General features: G+C 38.1%; 1 protein-coding gene across 1 annotated transcript in view; it reads left to right on the plus strand.

The window, feature by feature from the left end:
* The window catches only part of GPC5 (glypican 5), a 1,180,201-nt gene that overhangs the window by 444,999 nt on the left and 714,316 nt on the right, over positions 1-20,886 (plus strand). The gene's annotated exons all lie outside the window — the stretch shown is intronic.

Raw genomic sequence — 20,886 nt, forward strand, 5'->3', positions numbered from 1 at the left:
ACCGAATAAGTTCACAGAATTACCAGTCTTGAAATATTTCATTTCAATATCAAATACATTTCATTTGTCAAGTAGGTTTCACTAAGGCAGAATGCTGTTTTGCTATTTATTGGTGCGAGACAGAATTGTATGCACTTACTAGGGCAAAAGAGTTTTCTTTCCGATTGCCTGATGGCGAAATAAAAATAATTAGAGAAGTTTAAGGTACATTTCTCATAGAGGAATGTGACAACCAGTGGCTTTTTTAAGCTCAGCGGTGAGTTTCAAAAGAGGTTCATCTTCGAGTCTTTCAGCAGCCTGTCACCAGTGAACGGAAAGTTTCACTGAATTATTAATAAAGAACAACTTACGTTAATGTTTCCCTTTAGCATTAGTGGGGAAAGGCAAAGAAAAAGTAATAAGCTTCTATTATGTAATCAAAAACTTATATTTGAAACAGTATATGATCAGAAAAGAAATTCATTGTCAGTTTCACAAAATGTGGTTTTATCAAGAGACTTGGAAATACTCTTCTAGTTCAGCAAATGAAGATGAAACAGACTATATAGCAAATTGCTTCTTAGTGAAACCTTTTAGTCTGAATACTAAACAAAAGTTTTGCAGACAGCCATTGAGACAGGTGTATATATTCACTTTTGAATTATATTTATTTTTTGTATTTTTTTGGTTTTCCTTTTTATTGTTGTCCAGTTACAGTTGTCCCCATTTTCCCCCATTACTCTCCCCCATCCTACTCACCCCCACCTCCCATATTCAGTTCTCCCCCTCACACCCGGGACTTGGTTTTGTCCGTGGCTCCTTTATACATATTTCCTGATGACCCCTCCCCTTCTTCCCCCCATTATCCCCCTCCCCCACCCCTCTGGGCACTGTCAGTTTGTTCTTCATTTCCATGTCTCTGGTTCTACTGTGCTTGCTTCTTTGTTTTGTTGATTAGGTTCCACTTATAGGTGAGATCATAGGGTATTTGTCTTTCACCACCTGGCTTATTTTACTTAGCAAAATACTCTCCAGTTCCATCCATGCTGTGGTGAAAGATAGGAGCTCCTTCTTTCTTTCTGCTGCATAGAGTTCTATTGTGTAAATGTACCATAGTTTTTGGATCCATTCATTTACTAATGGGCACCTAGGTTGCTTCCAGCACTTGGCTATTGTAAATTGTGCTGCTATGAACATTGGGGTGCATAGGTTCTTTTGGATTGGTGTTTCAGGGTCCTTAGGGTATAATTCCAGCAGTGAAATCTCGGGATCAAAAGGCAGTTCCATTTGTAGTTTTCTGAGGAAATTCCATACTATTTTCTGCAGTGGCTGCACCAGTCTGCATTCCCACCAACAGTGCACTAGGGTTCCCTTTTCTCCACAACCTCTCCAGCACTTGTTGTTTATTGATTTGTTTATCATAGCCATTCTGACTAGTGTGAAATAGTATCTGATTGTGGTTTTAATGTTCATTCTTCTGATGGCTAGTGATGCTGAGCATCCCTTCATATGTCTCTGGGCCCTCTGTATGTGCTTGGAGAAGTATCTGTTCAGGTGTTTTGCACATTTTTTAAATTATATTTGTTGTTAAGATGTGTTTTCTCCAGAATATTTTCTTGCAACTCATGCATGTTTATTCTTTGTTGTTTATTCTTATTTCATGAGTCAAAAGTCCTCAACAGTGCAATATTCCTCTAATGCTGGCAGCCAAAAGTTTAGCTGACAGGGCATTCACGTATTAGGCATTTGCCAACATACTATGTAAGTACTAAAAGATTTGATGCATTTAAAAACTGATACCAATATTTAAAAAAGGAAAAAAAAACCCAAAGAAACCATTTGTCTCTGCAGAAATGTACTGGTTACTACTGAGAGTTTAGATGATAAAATGTTGCAATCTGATTATACATAAAATGAATGACTCTGTAAGATGCTCTAAAAGCTTAAAATTAAATCTTTGAATAAGAACATTATTTTCCATATGTTAAATTAACACTTTGCTTTTTATTTTTATCTTTATTGTCTTTAAAAATGTGTAATTTTCGTATTATAAAAGTAAGACGTACTCAGAAGAAATCTGAAACTGTCAAAATTATCAATAAATATATTAAAATAAGCCATAATTAAAATTTTTTAAATATTTATTTTTTCACTTTTCTTTCTCCTGTTCACCTAGAAATAATAAAAACTAAGAAGCTAAAAATGAGAGGCAATGAATGCTCACTTCGGATCAAAAAGATTGTAATTTGGGGACATAGATTCAGACAGAACAAATAATGTCCTGATTACAGATTGGAGGCGAGGATTTTTTTTTTTACAGGGAAATGGAAAAGGGTGATTGCATGAATAGAAGCCGGCATTTTTGTTGGTGCTAACAGCTGAGTTACTCATTAGCTAGCCATGGCTGGTTACTGATTCTGAAGAATGTCCATAATCACCAGCGTGTGTGGTCAGAATGTCTACTTTTCTGATAGCTTCGCAAACAATCGCTTGTGAGACAGTGCTGGCCTGGCCCAGTCCGGAGGTTGTGTCCCCCGTTCAAACATTCCTGAGGTTTAGGGAGCAAGACATTCGAAGCTGTGACGCTGGAAAAGCTGCTCTGGTACCACTTTGAAATGGGAACAGGCCGTTTTTCCCATTTTCCCCATATTTTTAAAAATCAAGTTAGAATTGTGCGATATAAACTTACTTGCTATTTCCAGTTTTATGTATAACACTTTTAAAAGTATAAATGTTCTAAAATAAATAATTCCCATGATTATATGGTACTCTAATGTGTGATTCATTCTATAACTTAATTGTTAACAGTAAATATATATAATGTTTTAGTTTTTTAAACATTTTAATGTAGAAAATTTCAGAATGAAAATTTCTGCGATAAAGAACATACTTTTTAATTTTCTTAATAGTATTAGCACATTGTTTTACCTAAAGTTTATAAATTTGAAAATGCCCTAGCTGTATCGAGTGCCTCATTCATCACGTGCTTACCAACATTATTTTAATTTATTTATTGTTTTCACTTTAATTTCTATCAGAATCTAATATTTTTGTCAAGTATTTATTAGTTATAATTATTCCTTTTCTAAATGTATTATTATCAGAGCTCTGGATTGTATTCTAACTCTCCAAATCACATTAACAGATACTGTGTTCTCAACTGTAATTTGATTATTCATTTATTCACTTACTGTACGACTATTTACTGAGTACCCTCTGTGTACCTAGAATAGAGGCCTGACTTTCACTGGACGATATTTGAGTGGGGGCAGGATGAGATGCAGATAGCGTAAGTAACCTAGGCACAAATAAGATCAATAGCAGTTGTAGTGAGCATTGTGAAAGGAGTAACGAAGGCGAATATGAGAGAGAGGAAGTCATGAGGGCGAGGCTCCTTTAGATCAGGTAGAAAGGCCACACCTTGCTCGTGGGCAGTTGATTTGTGAGAATATGAGTCATAGGAGGACACCAGATTTCCCAAAGCTAGAGATGGGGGTCAGGGAGTTGGAGGCTGTTCAACCAAGTCTCGTGGGCCAGGGAGGGGAGACTGGTTTTATTCTGCATGTGTGAAGAAGTCACTGTAGGATGTTATGAAAAAGGAAAGACATTATTTAAGATTGAAAGCATTCATCCAGTGGCTTTGTGAAGGATGAATAACATGAGGGGCAGGATGGCTTACTCAGTGAGGTAAGAGTCCAGGCGAGGTAGGGTGTTGGCTTGGAAGAACATGGCGGTGCAAATGAAGAGGACTTTGAAAATTTGCAATCTGTCTTGAAGATAGTATGGACAGAACAAGTTAATAAAATTAGTGCAGGGGTGAAATAAATAGACCAATGGCATCTTAAGTATTTTTTAAAATATTTTATTTATTTATTTTTAGAGCTAGGGGACGAGAAGGAGAAAGAGTGGGAGAGAAACATCAATGTGTGGTTGCTTCTCATGTGTCCCCTACTGGGGACCTGGCCTGCAAACCAGGCATGTGCCCTGACTGGGAATCAAACTGCAATCCTGTGCTTCACAGGCCTGCGCTCAATCCACTGAGCTACACTAGCCAGGGCACATCTTAAGTATTTTTTTATCTATTGTGTAGATAGTTGCCATTTACTCAGAAGAGGTAGATAAAGAGGGAGACACATTTGGATCACAGTGGGGATTAACCCTACTGTGTTAGTTATGAAATATCTAAGTGTCCAGGCAAGCAGAGATGCGCTTCAGGTAGTTGGATATTGTCTTCACTCAAAGGAGAGTTATAGCCAGAGGTTTAAAATAAACAGACCACAATGATTTTTTAAAAATCCTCTAATGTCATCACCAGCAAGAAGGTCTTCAAAGCCGTGCATCTGGATAGGTCCTCTAATGGAAGCATGCAGGTAGATAATAAGGACTAGAATCAAGTATCAAAGCCTGAACTATATTACAATATTCATTGTATTTTTTTCAACTAACAGAATATTTTCCAAGCTTTATCGAGATATACTTGGCATATAACATTGTGTAAGTATAAGGTATGCAGTGTAATGATTGATACAGTGTGTGTATATTGCAAAAACAATTATTACAATAATATTGGCTAACACATCCATTGAATTTCATGGTGGGAACTTTTAAAATCTACTCTCTTAGCAACTTTCAAATATACAAGACAGTACTGTTCATTGTAGTTACCTTGTTGTACAGTATCTTATAATTGGAAGTTTGTATCTGTTTACCACCTTACCCTGTTTTCTGTGCCCCCAGTCCCTGTCCCTAGCAACCAGCAATCTGTTCTCTGTTTCGATGCATTTGGTATTTTTTAGATTCCACATGTGACTTACACTGAGACTTGTTTTAAAACGTGTTTTTAAACATGCTGGTCATCTGTCTTCACATGTAGTAGCTGCCTTGAAATTATGTGCCCACTCTATACACATAGCTTGTTCATAGACACTCTGCTACACCAACCTCAAATTTAACAATTTGTGATAAAGGCTCACCTCTGCAAGTACCGTGGACATAATTTTTCTGGCACTGACGAATAATATCTGTGTGATATCCTCCCCAAGCTCTATAATGAGCTCATGTGTCTCATCTATTGAGAAATGTTGACCTGGTTTTAATTCTGTAGAGCTCTTGAATGGGCAGTTGGTTAAAATATGTATCAGCCCAAAGACCCTGCATTTACTTTTCTGTGTCTTTGTCTCGTGCTACGTATGCTTATAGCAAGTCCTACAGGCACACATTTAATAAAATTGCAGTAGCTGTGTTTATCTCTGGAATCAGGAGAACCAGCATGCATGCTTTGTAAACATTTTTGCATGTAGTTATTAGTACATATGATTATGTCAAGCAATAATAACCACGGTCACCTACGTACTGCTTTCTGCTTCCGTACTGCTTTCTGCTTCCCTTACAGTTTGTTAACCTTCACAGTAAAGTAGTCAGGTAGGCAGTGGTCTGAAGCAGAGAGATTATGGATGAGAAAATTGAAGCTAATCAAAAATAGTGCTGGTACCAGGTCTCGTACTTATTAAAGAGCAGAGCTAATGTGATTGGGAGGAAAAGCCTCCAAAGTTTAGTCTGAATTCGACTCAGAAATACAGCACTGTGAAAGAGGAAGAGAAATGCACTTATTTAAAAGGACAGCATGTTCACTAGAAAGAATTCTAAAATAAAAATTAGTATATATGGTACCTCGGCCTGGTTCTGCCATTTAGATTAGCTATGTGTCGCTGGAAGAGACACATTATATCCGTGTACCTCAGAATTTTTCATCTGTAAATTAAGAAGATACGGACTTCACTCAATTGTTCATTTATTCATCAGACACTTGATTTTGTGCTAAGCACAGTCCTCATCACCATAAAACTGGTATGGAGACAGACTGATTAAAATGAAATGTTATCAGTGCATCGAAGGAGATTTGCACTAAAATGCTGTAACAATTTGTGGTTGAGACATTTAATCTTGACTCATTCATTCATTCCAAAATGTTATGGACTTTTTTATGTCCCACAAATTATTGCATATGCTGAAAATGAAAATGTGGTCATTGAAGGATGGGGAAGGGTAAGAGTTAACTCAGTGAACAGGGAGTGATGTGAGACTGGAACAAGATATACAAGGCAGAAAAAGAAGCAAGGGCAAAAGCAAGCTGGCAGGAGGTGAGACTGGAGTAGGAGGTAGGCGTCTGTTCACGGAGAGTCCTCTTTTGCTTGGTCAGCAGTAGATAATTCACCAACCTGTAGGGGACTGGAGAAGTACAGGAGAGCATGGCGCAGTCACATCTGCCTGTTAAAACAATCACGCCGGCTGCATCCTCAATACTGGATCAGAGGAGGCAGGGTGGAGGCAGAGAGGTGATTTCAAAGATTGCTCTCAGGCCCCACCCACTTTAATTCTTGGGGGGACAATGTGGCAATGTCCATAAAGATCGAAAACATTTATTCTCTTTCACCAGTTAATTCCATTTTCAGAGAATAATCCCACAAATGTGGCCCTTTGTGTTAGGGAGCTTCAGTAATATTTGAGATAGCAAAAGATTATTAAAACACACTGTTTTTCAGTGTTCCACTAATGGTTATTTAAATAATGAATCACTCATGCTATACACAGGTGAAAAACAATATTGCATGTGAATACATGATGAAACATAACCTAAAAGCTATGTTGTTGAGTAAAAAAAAAAAAAAGCAAGGAGGATCCTGAAGGGTATTTGTAATGAGCTGATGCACAGTTAGCTGAATACCAGCAGCACACAAAGAATGATTGGAGTAAGACAGTGCGGGCAATGAGACAAAATAAGTAATCAGGAAAGTGGAAAAATGTCAAAGAGCATTGGAAACCAACATGAAAGTGAGTTGTATAACAGGAGACGTAATAAATGATGTCAGACATCACAGAGACAGCGGCTGATGTAGGGCTGCAGAGTGTCTATGAGATTTAGTAATAAGGAAGCTGTAGGTAGCTTGGATAATTGAGGGCTTAGGTAGTTTTGATAATTGTTCAAATACATTTGAATGAGTTCTGACATCTCAATCTTTCAACATCTTAAAGAAGAGGTGAGCTTCTGCTCAAGATTTCCTTGTTTACAGACATGTCCGCCACTGCTACCATATGGTATGAATATAAAAGGAGTTTTATTGAGGGACATTTTCGAGCACAGAGCACATGACTCCCTGGGTTTTCATCCCACAGCAAATTACACTTGGGTTGGTACAGCTAAAAGCACCAGAGAAAGGATCCGAGCAAGGAAAAGTGGGGTGTGCAGTATGCGGGAAATCGTAACACAAAGGTTTCTGGTCAGTGAACCATTTTAGGAAGCAGAGGCTGAACCTCCTGGGCTGGAGTCATCTTGTTTTTCCATTGAGCTAACGCAGATTTGCTGTGTAGGCCCTTTGCTACGTTCCCCAAAGAGGAAGCAGCTGAAACTCTAGAATATCCAAATTGCCTTTCTAGCTCCACCCCTAAGTTTAGAGGCTCATTCATTTTGAGGTACAATTGCAGCGTTTTCAAAGATGGAGTCTGGGAGAAGAATGTTGATAAGACCATCTGTAGCTTACTCAGACAGGGAGTGGCGTATCCAGCCTTGGGGTGAGGTGATAGTACTACCTTCTGTATCGGTAAAAAAAAGGAAAAAAAAATTACCCTTTGCAACGGCATGGATGGACCAGGAGAAAACTATGCTAAGTGAAATAAGCTAGTCAGAGAAAGGCAAATACCATATGATTTCATTCTCATGTGGAATCTAATGAACAAACTGAACTAACAAGCAAAATAGAGACAGATTTGTAGATAGAGAGCAGGCTGATAGCTATTGGAGGAAAGTGGTTTAGGGGATGGAGGGTGGAGCAAAAAGGAAAAGAGGATTCATGGGCACGGACAACAGTGTGGTAATTGAGACTGAATGGTTCATTGAGTGGGGAGGGAGGAATAAAGGGGCTAAATAATAATGGAAAAATGCAATAAGAAAACAACAAAAACATAAATTTAAAAAACTGTAAAAAAAAGAGGGAATCATGCCTTAATTCCCTGCCCGTATCCTGCAGTTGAATATATTCATGCCCGACCAGTGTTTGCCGTCTCTTTTTGAGAATACCGACACTCTGCTCTTCCAGACAAACACCATATGATTTCACTCTTATGTGGAATCTCATGAACAAACCAAACTGACCAGCAAAATAGAGACAAAATCGTAAATATAATTATGGTTATTTTTATTTATATTTATTTATAATTATATTAATAAAATAATTATAATTATTCTCACAGAATTTACATCTATGGGGAAATATAATTATTTTCATATTTATATTTAATAATCAACTTATATTCTTGATTTACTACAGTTTATTTTTAAAAAGTACTTTTCCTATTTCGCAAACAATTCAAGAAAGTTTCTACTGTTTAACTTTATTTCCCTGTCCCTCTAGCCTATTGTGCTATTTTGTCATATGTTTTATTTCTACATATATTTAAAACCCTGCAGGGAAGCACAGCTTGCAATAACTAAAAAAAAAAAAAAAAAAGCACATCATATTCCTCCTTGAACATAAATTAGTAAAGTTGCATTCTGAGAATTCTTTGGAGATACAGCCAAAAAGATGAAGAAAACTACATAATGTCACTTTTCATTGTTGTCATAGGCATACAGAACTCATTCCGGAACTCCTCACAACTGTACAGCTGAAATTTATTACCCTTCACAGTCAAGACCTTTGTAAATGTATTATAATTTATTCTTAGCCTAAAGCTTCGATTTATTTCCCACTTTACCTTTAAACACTTTGGGGAAGCACAACTATAATTATTCCTCTAGATGCAGTGCACTTCTCTGCTTTGCTGCTTTTGATTTTGCTATTTCCTCTTCCCAGATATATACTGTCATATATTTGAACCATATGTTTACTACGGGTCCCAAATCTTGTTTTACTCCCTCCTGGAAGCCTTACCGGACTCCTCCTTTTCCCGGCATCTCCCTCTTGTCTGAGGTTTAAGAGTAACTCTCTTATAATTTTTTCTAACTTTACATTGTATAATAGTTGTTTGTACCTCCGTATAATCTTCCGTAATGGACATTATTTCCTTGAGGTGAGATCCCAAATATAGGTTTTTTAATAGATCATTCTCAATATCATCCCTCACAATGCCTTGCATATAGTGAAAACACATTAAAGAATAATTAGTTGGGACATTGGCCTTCCCTGCATAATATACACTGGTAAAAACTGGGGTTGCTACGGCATTTTCCAACCAAAGCTAATTTTCAAGGCCCTGTTTTGTTGAGGGACTCTCCTGTAGATAGAGAGAAGGTGGCTGTAGCCAAAAGCTTCGGTAAAAAATGGGGGCTCTGTGCTAGGGGAAATACACCAGGGATTAATTGCCAGTTGGTAAATACATTAGGTAACAATCAAGGTCATACAAAAATTACACTGTTAAAACTAAGTGTTAGGTGGGAAGGCATGAGTGAACTGATTAACCAAGTGGAAAGACATTGTGCCAAAGGAATGGTTTCCCTTAAATAACTTTTATAACTAACAGAATTTTAGTAAGATATTACCCCTGGTCAAAAAAAGTCCACTGGAAAAAAAAAGATTAAAACTTGCTCCGGGAATTGCTGCAAGACCACAGACGTCCACAGGGGTTCAGCAGCAGGCTCGCAAAAGGCTTCTTACCTGCCTCTCCCACTATTTCCAAACATGATTAAAACAAAGAGGAATATCCTGCTTGACGGCTGCTGTAACCCCGACTGTGAGAAGATCCTGCTTGAATTTGTCAGGGCTACCTTTAAGAATTTTCACTGCTGCTAGAAAACACAGGCAGGTTGGACAACTTTCTCATTTCTTCTGGAAAAAATCGGAGGTGGGGCACGAGCTCCTTTTCAAATTACTTCTTGAAGGAGTATTGCTGTTTTGCTTTCCATCCAGTTTGCTTTGCTTTGTTTTTAAATTACAATGTATAGTTAATTTAGATTTCTGATAAATGAAAATGAGTAAAGGGAGACCAAGTATAACTTCCCAGTAATTAACTGAAATGTGGGAGGCGTTGGTCCATTATTGCTTAGTCATTTTACTATGGGACCAGTAAGAGTCACCCACTGCCCAGTTAGTGTTCACAATACTATAAACCAGGTCAAAGAAGCATTTAAGTAAATATTTTCGGTCCCATTGTTATGCCAGCATTTGAAAGAAGTAGAAGGCCTCACGTTCAACCACTTTTGAGTTTTTCCTTCTGGAATCTGTGAGAGGCGCCGTGTTTTCTAACTCATATAATTAAACATTTGGTTTGGAATGCCATGAATGTCCTTGTGTATGAGAAATCCAGAGAGCCCAGAAGGCACAGAAAGAAAACTCAGATTTCTTGATATTAATCTATCAATCATCTGTTCTGGGCTGGAATGTTGGCTTTTCCCAAAGACTCCTGCCTGTAGAATCAGAAAGCTTCTCAGCCTGAAATCTACGCTTTGACTTCGTTGGAAAGACCGTCAGACACTGACTTGAAACTTGTTGGCTACACGAGATTCTAAACTGCCAGGTTATCTGATTTCTCAAACAAATGCTGTGCACAAGCAGCCCAGTTGGCAGAAGAAAGCTGAGAGGCAGGATTCTCACCATATCTGAAGGATCCTCACATGCCTTCTACTGTTTGAGATCTGCAGTAGTCCCAGGACGTAGACAAGTATCATTATGCTCATGTATAAACAGGACGTTTGAAGTTCAGAAGCACCAGAGACTTGCTTCATGTCACAGACCAGCGAGGGTAGGGTCTTCTCCGAATCACCCATCCCTTCACTCACAGCAGGCTCACTACCTCTCTTTGGGAACTTGTTGCCCTGAAGCCTCAAGAGCTATGATCTTTCCTATCCAATTTTAGAAAGTAGGTTTTCCAGGGGGTTCTTTTAGCACTATCACGTGTAAATTAGTTAAAATTTGGGAAAGAAAATTTACATAAATGATGTACAACTTCTGTGTTCTGTAGATGTCTGTTTCTCCATCTCAGTTCTGATTCCCTCTATCAAGATATGTGAGATGAATGTGATTCTTTTCTGTTGTAGTTGAAAAAAGAAATTGAAATGATTCTGCCTGCACAAGGGCATTATCAATTTTTATGTAAAAAATCCTCATACAACTGAATGGTAATTTTAAACTGTATACTCACAAGCTAAAACACTGAAATGCATTTTTCTAAATGAATAATAAAGTGTTGCTGTAGCAGAAATTCTTACATTCAAGGATTCTTTACAAATTTACAGGTCTCTGAGTACCTATTATGTGCTAGGTACTGGGACTAGTATGTTAACTCTAAAATTTTATCTCTTTTCTTAGAGCCTTAAAGCCATGCTATCCTGGTTCAATAAACAAATGCTTGTAACCCTAAAAATAAAAGGCCTTTCATATTGAGAGGCAGTAAGCATGTATTAGAGATTCCAAGTATAGCTATTCTGAAAGCCCTGATTCAGGCGGAAATCCAAAGCATGTTCTGCTTAGGAGGCAGAGACAACGGGGATTTATGGGAAAAAGGAGGGGGCCAATTTCATCTGTAGAAGGGAGGCGTGTCCATTGGCACAGACATCATCATATAGTAATGCTGGTACTAAAACATGTTTCGAATTGTCAGTCTGGTGGTCATCTGTCCAGCTGTTGTAGTATCCGTAGTATTTTAGCAGACAGTCCTCTCGGGCACAAGGCTGCCCAGTCCTCAGGTGGCTGTGGCCTGATTTGACATTTGGGAGGTTTCAGACATAAGACTTGCCGGGATGCTCCGCTGGGTGTGGTGGCTCCAGCTTCCTCTTAAACTGACTCCATTTATTATTATTGTATATGTTATTTACAGGTATTAATATAATACAGCAGGTGATAGCATACTGAAAAATATATTAAAAATCATATTATCGCCAATATACAACTATAGACCCAATGTTACTGTAGACCCTATATAATTGATATGTTGTATCATTATATAATTAGGATTAGTATTATTGTTAAATATGCAACTGTTATTAATATAATTTAATACCACAGCTATTGAATTGGGTTGACAGTGAACACCGAAGAAAATGTGAAAATAAGCAGAGAAAAAAAATTCACTCTTTCCATGTTTTTTGTGTAACACATAAAGTTACCTGTGCAATCCGTGTGTGTATAACCGTAGTAATTTAAAAACACCTCAGATGTAAACAGCATCTCTTTCCTCGAGAGCATGTAGAGATAGCAGCAGAGTTGTCGTCTAGGAATGACTGTGTGAGGCATATTTTACTCTGGTGATTTTGGCGGTTCAGACTGAAGGAAATTCACTTCTTTCTGTATAACTGTGTACAACAGCCACCATACTGCTAGGGCTACAAGTTAAACTCTGGTTGCAGAAATATTCATAATTCTTAAACTTGACTGAGGTAGGCAGAATGCCAAGAGACACAGTCCTGTGTGTTTCCAGTGTCTCCATCTCCAGTGTCTCCATCTCCAGTGAGATGGGGACTTGGATCTCAACTCACAGATTTCCAGGCCCTGGGACACGTAGGCAATTGAATGCTATTCTCTAAACCTCAGTTTTCTCATGGGAGAAATGGGTGGCTGTGAGAATTAGGAGTAACAATGTATCTAAAGAACACAGTACACATGGGAAGCATGTAATAAATAGTAACCAGATCACAAAGGCACATTAAGTACCATACTTTGCTGTGTATAATATGCACTTTTTTGCCTAAATTTTTGAGAGAAAAATTAGGATGTGCATTATATATAGATGTAATGATTACATAACATGGGTATAGTAATGTTATAGTAATCCTGTCTATAGTGTGCACGGAAATGAGGATGCACATTATACACAGCAAAATATGGTAGATGGATTTTTTTCTCTTTAGGATTTTTATTACCAAGTCGTTTTTTTTTTTTTGCAATTTAGTTTTAATGTGTTCAATTCATTTTCACATCATTTTATACCAAGAGTCAGAAAACAATCATTATCTAAGAGCTGCTGTGCATACTACACTTTTGCCACAAGCTGGGTGGAAAAGAAGGGGTGTGTTCAGCTCTCCCCAATTTCACAGGGATGTCACAACAGGGTATTGCCCTCAACCTGTCAGCACCCAAGTGGTTCTCATAAAAGGCAAATGAAAAGATAGAAATACAGAAGTCTGTGGCAAATGAATGTGTGATTTAAATTTCAAATTCCCTACTTACTGAGATGTACTCACAAATTAGTAAGATCTTTCTCAGTGTAGCTTACTAATAAGTTTTATGTCCAGTGGAATTGCAATGTACTCTTTCACTATAGCTGTGGTCATTAACAGTGCAGGGGGCAGGGGTGTGGTTTTGTGAATAAAATTTTCACAAAATCTAAGCTGTGTTAATTAGCATCCACAGTAAATATATATATATATATATATATATATATATATATATATATACACACACATACATATATATACATAAATACATATATATATAGAACCAGCCTGAGACGTCAGTCAACAACAATGCAGAGTAATTAGATACACCTGTGATCTTCATAAACAATAGCTTCAGCGGGCTATTGGACCCTTGTAACATTGTGTTTATAAACCTCACTGACCACCTTTCACAGCCCTCCTGGTGATGGTATTTTTGCAGTTTCCTCATCCCTAAGGTAATGGGGCTAAACGAGTTCTACAGTTTGGTGATTCCGTTTTTCTTGCCTGAGAGTCTGCAGTTTTCTTATTCTCAGAGACACAACATTTCCTTTGTCTTTGCACATTTCATAATATTCAGTAATGATAAATGAATGTCATTTAAAATGTATCTTATGTTCCCTCTTGATGGTAGTTATTCTCAATTAGTAGTATTCCTCACATAATTTCATTGGAATGAGTGGGTACTATCTTGGATGTTTTCGTAATTGTCATTTTATACATTCTAAGTGCAAAGCCAGAAATAAAGTATAAAGGAGAAATTCTCTTTCACTCTCTTTCTCTCTATATTTTCCTCAAGCTTGTGAAATTGGTGTGTGCCAATGTGTAGGTTTATAAGTTTTGTTTTAAATTCCCAGAAGATGTATATTGTGAACATGTTTTTACCTAGGAATAAGACTGTAAGGAAGGTTTTTGTGAACTTGATACAATGTTTTGTTTTGGTTAGAAGTGTATTGTGAACTCTAATTATTTTTGTCTTACACGCTATGTGAATGTTAACTCAGTTTTTCCACATCTTACATTTGCTGCAAAATCACTCTAAATTACTGTCAACATGGATGGGTGGTTAAGAATGGTGTTTTTTATTTTCTGATGAAAACATAAATGTTGACTTATAATTACATGTGCAGTTATTATGGTCATAATGTACACGTATATAATTTTGTTATACACTAGGATACTGTAGGGGCCATAGTTACTTTTCTTCTGGAAGCCAGTGAAAATCATCACTGCCTTTTAGAAGGGTCTTAAATTCTCTGGATGGTTGTACAAAAAAACATTTTAAGAAACTGGACTTTTTAATATTTTTGTTATTTATTTTTGCTTTTTTTAATTTAGAAGCACATTTTACTGATGTTTATATGATTAAAAGTTATCGTTGATTAAAAGTTATCATTGGAAAACAAGCTTATTTATTTTTCAGCTACAGTTGACATACAATATTCCACTAATTTCAGGTGTACAACATAGTGATTAGACATTTATATACCCTACAAAATGATCACCCTGATAAGTATGGTACCCATCTGATACCATGCTTAGTTATTACAATTCTATTGATTATATTTCCTATGCTGTATTTTACATCCCTGTGACTGTTTAATAACTGACAATTTGTACTTCTTTTTAAAAAAATTTTTATTTATTTTTAGAGAGAGGGGAAAGGAAGAAGAAAGGGACAGAAACATCAATGTGTGGTTGCCTCTAGTGCACTCCCTACTGGGGACCTGGCTGACACCCAAGCGTGCCCTGACTGGGAATTGAACAGGCGACCCTTTGGTTTCCAGGCCCGGGCTCAATCCACTGAGACACACCAGCCAGGGCAATTTGTATTTCTCAATCCCTCACCTTTTTCACCCATCCCTTTAATCCCACTCCCATCTGCCAACCATTAAAATGGGAAAACAAGCTAAAGCTATTTGTTTTTTAATAAAGTTCAAAGCAATTACTTGTATATAAACTTCAATAAGCATGTCATTGTTCAACGTCAGTAATTATAATTAAAATTAAATTTGTAAGAGAGAAGCCTCCTGACAGTAGCTCTAATGAGATGACATATTCATGGCCTCCTGAAGAGGCGAAGTTGTCTCCGCTCCCATGACTAATGCAGCAGGCAGAACACAAAGGAGCAGAGAGAGTTAACCAAAGTTTCTCCAGTTTTAAAGCGTGTGTCGTGGTGTAGCCTCAGCCTCGGAAGTGACTGGAGGACTGTGTTAGGATCAGAAGCCAAAAGGTGTTTCTGGGGAAAGTTTAAACCACTGGAAATATATTGTTTGAGCCCCTTATCTTCAATCGCCCTTCTGTCTTAGTACCTTGTACAATTGTTCATAAAATAACTTGCGTTGATTGTTTGCCCTCTGTCTGAAACAAACACGTATTGCCCGTGTGCTCTCGTTCTTTGCAATTTGAGCTCCTTCCATGCGAGTGGGCAATTTCTACTGAAGGACGCAGCTCTGCTGGTGCCTTCCACCTATACATTCCAAATCCCTTGGAACCCTGGCAGCTCAGCCTCCCCCCGACACATTTCCTTCTTTTTACTTCAGCCCATCTCACTGCCTCTCTGCCTCTTAAATGTACCAAATGTAGTGTGTGTCACAATAATTTAAAACTAAACATGTGTTTGCTGCATAAAATCAAGCCTAAATTATGGCCCTTTTAAAAAAATTCTTCCCTATTGATTTGACAGTGTGATGTCAATGGGAATATATATAATAGCCAAGAATTTTCATGTGTCCACAGGACACAACTGAGAGTAGAATGATCATTTCTTTCAAATGTGTCAAACTATCAAGTTTTCTCAGCATTTTAAATACTTTTTGGTAAGTGTCAGGATGAACTTGTCTGTGTGAGTGTGAATGAGTATACACACACACACATACTCATGGGTTTGTCCTGACATCTACAGTGAATGTTTCTTTCGAGAAACTGAAATACCCTTTGTTTTGTTGGTGAAAGCCTGGTGTCTGTCTCATTTACTAGATCTCAAAGTATCTCATATATTTAATAGTAAGTCCCCACCTCACTTGAGAATGTCAGTTATAGTTCTGAATCTCAACAATCAAGACACCTTAGTTCTCAGCTAGGAAATAAGAAAATGACCAGAGTGTCTGTAACAATAGTATATATATCGAGTGATAGCTGATACAGGACAAAGTCCAAGAGCAGTCAGGAATGTGCAGAGCAACTAGGCCAATTTAATAAAAGGGAACAAGCAAATGCAATGACATAAATCCCAGAAGCAATTTTGTAGTCAGCATGGTGTTTACACAGAAACCAGGGAAATGCCTGCACGTTGAGAATGTTTCCCTGAATCTCTGAACAGAATATATCACTTAAGATCAATTGCTAGGATGTTGCCCATGAATTAGCGGTGGGTTAGAGGAATAAAAGGGGCTGGTAAGAAAAGGTCAATATCTTCTCAATGGCAAACTAAATGTAAATATACATTTATACCTATTGAAAACTATCAGGAGCTGGCCTCTGGAAAAGAAAATTTCTATTAGAGCATCTCATATATTTATTCCTCCCTGCTTCATTTATTCATAGATGTGTCTGACATATTACCAGTGCATCATGTAAGCTACAAATAAACAAGTCCTTCAGGGCTTCACCAGAGCCTGTATTAGGGCATCAAGGACTTGCCTACCTTCATTCAAGATCAAGCCAGTATTTGTTGAATGTTGGATATGTGCTGAGAGAAAACAGAGGCAGAATCATCCAGAGTTCACTGAGAGTTGTTAATGGTTAATGATCCTTCGTTGTTCCTGACTCAGCTCTGAGCACAGTGTATCCATGGTATACATTCACCTGATGCTCTGTAGTCACGCCCATATACCATCTCATCTCTCCGGAAGGAAACAGGCAGGGGAGTTGCCTTGCGGGAGTCCTGGGGAGAGCACCCCGCCCGTAGGATTTCACTGAGATCCATGGAGATTGCCGGAGTGACAGGGTCCTGAGTACACTGCCTTTCACCGGTTCCGCTGTCAATTACACAACAGTCATCTGTTCACCGATCTGTTCTGGGATTTTACCTGAAATCAAGCTTGATTTCTCTTTTAGCAACGGTCTGTCCTATGTTAAAAAAATGAAGATAGTCTTAGGTCTTCTGGAAGTTCCTTCATTTCCCCATCAGAACTTCAGATTTATGGATTTATTTATTTGTTTGTTTGCTTGGTTTTCTGTTAACAACACTTTTGACTGGAAAATTATCTTTCTTGAAACGAGTTAGGTAATACTTTGCCATCCCCATCTCCACTTTGAATTTCACTTTTGAAAGATACCACAGTCGGACTATCTTTTGAAGTCTGAAGATGATTATCCTAGGTTAAATAAAATGCTGAAAAGAAAGTAAAAGTTAGCTTTGGATCATACAGCGGATATTGAAATGCGCCCTCTAACTCTTATAGGTAGCGTGATGTTTGCAAGTTACTTAAGATCTGTGCACCTTGTTCCCTCGTCTATAAAATGGGGAACAAAATAGAATTTTATTCATAGAATTGTTGTGAAATTTAGAGAAGTTGATTCTTGAACAGTGCTCAAGACATTCTCATAAATGTGCTTTTCTCGTAATAAGGTAAAGTGAAGGTTCATGAATGCTTGTGGGGGGTGTGCATGTTCGGGGGGTGAGGCAGTCTGTCTTCTGATCGTTCGATGCTATCTTGTTTCGTAGGCTCTTCCGTGGGGCCCTTTGTTTCTTTCTTTCCATTCGCTACCAATATTCTAAGGGACATCTTCCCCTTCCAAGGAGCACCCCCCTGCTCCAGAAGCAGCGCAATCCGGAAACAACTCTCAGTGGTTCTGCACGCTTGCTAGGCACCTTCTGCGTATTCTCAGTAATTCCCAGAATTTTGTTTTGGGACGACTCTGGCTAATATTACCCATGTCTCCCACCCCTGGAAGCCTGCTGAAGTCTTTTCTCTTCCTGGGATACCCCTGGCTCTCTTTTGATGAGATCTCTGGAGCTCACGCTGCTGCTGGTTTTAGTATTTGTTTCTCTACTTGTATGGAAATGGAAATAGATGACATTTTTTTTATTTTCTAGTTCTCACTGAGTGTGACAATTGATTTTCGTTTAATCTGATTTCATTTTCTTTGCTATGTTTTTTGATCTGTATGGATTTTGGGTGAAGAGTAGCATGATTTGGATTCATTTAGGTGATAGGATAGTTAGTGTCAGCGTGGGCTGAAGCTAACAGGCACCCAGGTGGCTGGTGAGACACTCTCTCTGGGTGTGTCCAGGAGGCTGTCCCCAGAAGAGAATAGCACTGCGATCAGCGTTCTGAGGAAAGAAGATGGCCCTGTCCAGTGAGGGTGAGCATCATCCCACCCAGCAAGGGCCCGAACAGAATGAATAGGTGAACACAGGGTACCATTGCTTTCTGCTTGAACTGAGACATCCATCCTCTTCCGCCCTTGCTCACTGGTGCTCCTAACTCCATGGCATTTAGACAAACTCGAGACTTACTCCATCAGCTCCCCCTCTCAGGCTTTCAGACTCAGAATGCATCACACCCCCACCTTTCCAGTTTTCCCAGCTGCAGAAGGCGGATCCTGACACTTGTTGGCCTCTAAACCCATGGGTGCCGATTTCTATAATAATTCTCCTCTTTTATCTATTTATATATCTATCAATCTATCTATATATCTCTCTCTCATGTGTCTATCTAATCTCCTATTGCTTCTGTTTTTTGAAGACCTCTGGCTAATCCTGGTGACCACCATTATTCAAGAACTGAGAAATTTTCCCTTTTATTTCTTTTTTAAATTAAATATACTTTATTGATTATGCCATTACAGTTCTATTTCCCCCCTTCATTCCCCTCCACATTGCACACCCCCTCCCCTGCCATTCCCCCCCTTTAGTTTATGACCACATGTCTCGAGTTCTTTAGATTCTATATTTCACCTACTATTCATGCCCTCCCCCCTATCTATTTTCTATCTACCGTCTATGCTACTTATTTTCTGTACTTTCTCCCCCCTTCTCCTCCTCCCATTCCTCTGTTGCTAACTCTCCATGTGATCTTCATTTCTATAGTTCACTTTTATTTCTTAGGGATATTTTCACTGGGTATACAATTCTAGATAAATAGTGCCTTTCTTTCAGCCCTTTGGAAGTGTTTCATTGTCTTGGCTTCCATTATTGTTATTGCGATGTCTCCTTTGGAAATGACCTGTTTTTCTGTGTGTCTTTGAATTTCAGCTGTTAAAGCTAAATTAAGATTCATTTTGTACCCTAAATGGGGTTTCTGGAATTTCAAAAATCTGTGGCATGATGTTCTAGTAATTTTGAACAATTTAAACCTGTCTTTATCAAGGTTTTCTTCTGTCTGATTTCCTCTCTTCTTCTCTATTGAGGATTCTAAGTGTATGTGTATTAGACTGTCTCCTTCTTTCTATGCTTTGCCCATCCATACTTAGTTATGGATATTCTCTTTGGAACTGTCTATCAGTCCACTAATTCTTTATTCACCTGAATCCCTCTAAGCCAGTATTACACTAATCCACTGAGTATTTCCTTAGGTATTTTTCCATGCTAGAATTACTTTTACAACCAACATGCTCTACCTAATCTTATAATTTCCTGTTCTTTGTTAAAACTTGCATTCTCTTTAAAATCTTTTATAATGTAAAGCATATAGTATTGATACTATACTAACCTATATCCAATAACTATGTTATTGAATACCTTTGAGCCTTGATCACATTATATGTTCTTCCTGCTTATTTCATCTTTATTTTCTTGATTTTAAGTCTAATTTTTCCAGATTATTTATTTAGAAAATTTTTGAAATGGTTTGTCGCCAAATTTTTTTATCCCCCAGAGGGAATTCGTATTTGCTTATAGAAGGCATCTGGGGTATAAGCAATCCAGGGTGTTTTCTTTAATCTATTCTCTTCAGATCCGATAAATAAATATGGTCTTCAATCTCTGCAAGGGCTGATGCTGACCCCACAGGTTCTCATCCAAGGATTAAATTAGTGTCCCCCCTCCTCATGGGCCATATATGCTCAGATTTGTGTCCCCCATTCCTGAGAGGCTGTCAATACACTGCTCAGCCTCCCAACTGCTCAGGTGCCTTTTTTGGTCTCAGCAGAGCCTCCCGGGAGAAGAGCGGCTGAAAGACCAAACTGACGTAGCTGAGGTTTTTTTTTTAAGTTTATTTCTTTAAATTTGTTTTATTTTTTTAGCTTGGTCTAATACTATTCATTGCATTAACACCCTGATACCTTTTAGCAGGTTTAAGAACAATTTGTCTAGTTTTCCTTTTTTTATTTTTCTCATCAGAAAAGTTGGTTTGAAAATAATTCACCACTGCCAGAAATCAGAGTGGTAGAAATGAGGTTTTACTTGTTATTACATGTCATGAGTAATACATAGATGCATAAATGGGAAAAGGCCTAACCTGGATTCAGTGCTAGATGTAGCTTATACAGATTGGCTCACTCTTGGTTTGATAATTTTTTAGTATACTGGTCGGGTAGCTCAGTAGTTATTTATGTATATGTATAAGTAATGGTCTGTCCCCCCAAAGTCCAGTCATTGTTAATATAACTGGAGAAGGGTTTGCATGACATCAATGTACCCTGGCAGCCAAGGAGAGTGCACTGGAGTGTGCATGAGTGAACAATGATGACTTCACTGTACTAGTCCGTGGGGGCAGTAGATGACTTTGAGCAAGCATGTGTGCTGTGTGGCCTTCACATTCAAAATGAGTGAGTGAGTTAAGCAGCGAAACTGCATCAAATTTTGTGTTAAGCTT

This window comes from Sturnira hondurensis, unplaced genomic scaffold (genome assembly GCF_014824575.4).
Source record: "Sturnira hondurensis isolate 20B ecotype Veracruz unplaced genomic scaffold, ASM1482457v3 Scaffold0009719, whole genome shotgun sequence".
Classification (NCBI taxonomy): domain Eukaryota; kingdom Metazoa; phylum Chordata; class Mammalia; order Chiroptera; family Phyllostomidae; genus Sturnira; species Sturnira hondurensis.